This window comes from Rhea americana, unplaced genomic scaffold (assembly GCF_003343005.1).
Source record: "Rhea americana isolate MKP2758 unplaced genomic scaffold, rheAme1 scaffold_339, whole genome shotgun sequence".
Taxonomy (NCBI): Eukaryota; Metazoa; Chordata; class Aves; order Rheiformes; family Rheidae; genus Rhea; species Rhea americana.
Window position 1 is genome coordinate 435,109 of NW_028186467.1, and position 3,694 is coordinate 438,802.

The 3,694-nt window shown below is 44.3% G+C and overlaps 1 long non-coding RNA gene across 1 annotated transcript; it reads left to right on the plus strand.

Annotated features, from left to right (window-relative positions):
* Positions 1 to 377: 377 nt before the first annotated feature.
* Positions 378 to 2,916, plus strand: LOC146592293 (uncharacterized). Its single transcript, XR_014896610.1, has 3 exons — positions 378 to 467; positions 739 to 928; positions 2,816 to 2,916. It is a non-coding gene; the product is annotated as an uncharacterized LOC146592293 (long non-coding RNA).
* The last annotated feature ends 778 nt before the right edge of the window (positions 2,917 to 3,694 follow it).

A 3,694-nucleotide genomic window follows, 5' to 3' on the forward strand; every position in this document is an offset into this window, starting at 1 on the left:
ATAGTGAGAATAATTTATGCTTCAAGTTCTAACATTAATCTTTAATAGGGTCAATACCTCTTCATCTAGCTCAGAGAGCTCAGTATCTCCTTGACTGGGCTGTTTTGATCAAAGATGCTGTTCTTCAGCAGCCACGTCCCTTCCCCCCATATACTACCCAAAGTAACAGTCCTAGATACAGACCTGCACTTATTTCTGTGAACATGCCTGCTAGAAAAGATACTTGCTATAAATAGCCAGTCATCCATTTAAAGGCAGGTCATGTGCACGGGAGGGTTTGGAAGCATTTACCTGGCCTCCCTGCTGGGCACTAGGCTCCCATGTGCACTTCCTGGAGCAGTGCCTGCTCCTGGCCACGTGAAAAGTCCCACTGCCGTGGTCGGGGCTGCAAACAGCCCTGCGGTATTTCTGCTGAGCCCCTCAGGCTGGTAGCTGACTGTTTTCAATCTTCCATGACTTGCAGATGGGTGAGGGCCTGCAAAATCAGCTCTATGCGGTGCACGTGCTGTTAGTTTTGGAACAGAGCAGTTCCACTGGTGATGTTTGGTTTGCCCTGGGCAAGGGCTTTGCACATTCAAATGTAACCTTCTGCTCTTCTGTTCCAGCTTTTGCTGCTTGTGTATATGCACATGTTACGTTTTTGAATAAACATGCACATTATGGCTAGTCATGTGTTCACATATATTTTAATATTGTATTTTTTATTACATAAATATAATGTTTATATTTTTAATGAAGCAAGTTCAAGGAAGCCTGTGGCCACAGCGCTCAAGGCCCTAAGGCAGAGAACTGCACAACCATCCCAAGCTCCAGACGTCTTCCACCTGCTCTCTTCTACCTTGTTTCCAGGTACCTCCATTTATCAACCACAGGACCCCTGCCTAAACTCTTTCTGCACCATCTTTTGTCCCACCTTGCCAGCTGTGGGGTATGTGACTCCTTTCCATCATTTATTTCCTTAACCCAGTTGGGATTGTCTCTGCCTTTGGTGTCATGGTGCGAAATAGATGCAATAAAATTATGAGATAGCACGAATTCTGTGTGACATACAGGAAAATGCTGATGTCCTACCTCTTTTTATTTCATATTTATATGACACGTAGTGAAGAAGTGTCTTATCTGAATTGCCATACCAATGCAAAGGATTATTTGTGGCAGTACATAGGATTAACTCTGGAATTCAGGCTGTTACTAACAGGAGAGCCCCTTGGGGAGGACGTGTCATAGCACTCTGCTAGGTCTGCTTTTCCTCTGATTTCCCCAAGGTTATCACACGTGGGCTTTGAGAGCTTGGTTGGCAAACTGTAGTCTGAGATGCTGCAGACCTTGTCTGGTGAAATTCCTGTGTGAGGGACATAAACAAGAGTCGTAGCACGTTTTGCATTAGGGAATTCAGTGATTTGCTTAAATCTGCATTTTAAACCTCCTGCATAAATAGGATCCAGCCGTGACACTCCTGGGATCTGTACCCACTTGCTCCAAGCTGCAGCATGAAAATAGAAACCGGCTTTTGTCCTGAAATGATCTCTCAGTTTGTGAATGTGTTTTGACTTGGCAAAAAAAAAAAAAAAAAAAAAAAAGTCAGTTAAAGTATTTACTGTGACAGCTGTGAAACTGTGCACGCGGTGGTCTGGTGACTGCCTGGAGGAGTGACAAGCGGTCTCGGTCAAGCGACGCAGTCGGCAGTGGAGGTAGCCTCACTGCTCTGCCCCTCTCTCCTTTGTACCCAAGTGCAAACGGAGTTAGGGGAGCTGGGAGCCAAAAAGCAGGGCGCGTAAAATACCTTGGCAACGCGGGAAGGCACCGAGGTTTGCGTTGCAGTCTTCGCGTGTGAGGCTGAAGTTGAGTCCTACTGGGACATTTGCAGGGACGAAGCGTCCCAGTGGCCTTCCTTGGCTGTAGGCTTCAGATCTCATTGCCTTGCCTGTTTACTGATAAAGAAGCCAGTATTTAGGCTGCAAAGACATGTTAGCAATTTCTCATGAAACCCATTCATGAAAATCTCTATGCAAAATTTTCCTCTCAATGAAAAAGAGCGGCCAGAAGGGCAGCCAGCACTCATGACAAGCTCCATGGTAGCACGTTTGTGACTGTACATATCAGAGAGACAAATAGAAGTATTTGAGGGAATTTTCTAAAAGTTCTTGGTGGTTACTGCAGATGTTCAAACATGCACACATATTTTATATATATATATACATATATATATACACACACACACACAATTTATGCAAGCTCAAGCAGTTTAAACTCATATGCAGCACTACAGATTGTTATTCTAGGATGGCTTGGTACTTATGATGCCTCTTCTGTTGTTTAGAGATGTTTATGTGCAACTTTCACTTATTCTTTTGCATGGACACTTGTACCTCAGGTGGATGCACTGTGTTGTCCAGGCTTATTGAAGGATTAAAATGGCAAGGAAGTAGAAAACTGAGTCATTTCTTCTTAGCTAACTTATGATATATAAAGAAGCACTGACATTTTTTTTTTTCTCCCCAAGCGAGGAATGTCAGATGATAGACTATTTTCTGCCTTTTTCATCTCTCTTAAGAATATGGAGTGGGAGGTCTCAGATGGGAGGTATAAAATTGCTTTTCCTTAATCAAGAAGACAAGAGCCTTGGAGCTTTAATAAAGACATATTTTATTCTTAGCATTTGTCAAACATTTGCACTACATGGAGTCTAATGATAAAGGAATATTAAAGGTGCTTGATAAATGACTTTTTTGCTGTTAATCAAGTAACATATAGCTGATATCTCCCCAGTCAGAGATCTAATAGTTTTTTCTTTCCTTTTTTTTTCTTTTTCCAGGAGAAACAGCATTAAAACTGCACTGAATTTCCTATGTTTATAAAACAGAAGTGGAAAATACGCCTCATACACATAAATGCCATCGTCAAACCTAAAACATGCATGAGGTCGCTTATTTTTTTGGACACTTAGATTATATTTATTACATATGTTCAGCTGCTAGCGGTAGCTCGGGAGGCACTGGGCAGGACGAGGAGGAGGAGGAGGAGGGGTGGCTGCACAGCAGCCAGAGGCTGAAGCTGCTGCATGCAGTGAGCTGTGCAGGTGCGAGTTAAGGGGCTGCTGGGTCACAGCCCGGCTCCTTCTCGCCGATTCCCGAGGTCCTAAGGAGCGTCGTTCCTTCGCTGCGTGGCTGGTCTCAGTCCCCCGACTCGAGCGCGCACCTGCAGAGCTCTGCGTTGCCAAGTGCGGCGGCAGGGGTAGGCTGCGGGATCTTCTGCGCCAGGTCCTAAAGAGACGTGTAGTTGTTGCTAACTAGCCAGGATGCAAATAGCTTTGCAGTTAAATCAAGCTTATGCTTCGTTACCATGCAAATATTCCAAATGTTACAACCTGTATTTCCAGCACGGTCACTCAGCTCTCCTGTGTCTCTTATTCCCTCAGATGCTGCCAGTCAGGGAGAAGGAAAACCGAGAAAGCTGAAAATAAGTAAAACAATATGTTCACACACGCTGCAGATGCATCTCGTTTCTTACATACAGCTCTTCTTCCCTCTCCCACTGCATTAATCAGTAGTTTTAGGTTTCAAAGCAAAAATCTCCACAGTTGCCGATGCAAAACGACTGCCAAAGAGTGATCGTGATTTACGGCAGTTATAGACGAAGGCTGAAGGATTTCTTTACATACCGTAAGACTTTGCACAAGGCCTTTCCCCAGTGT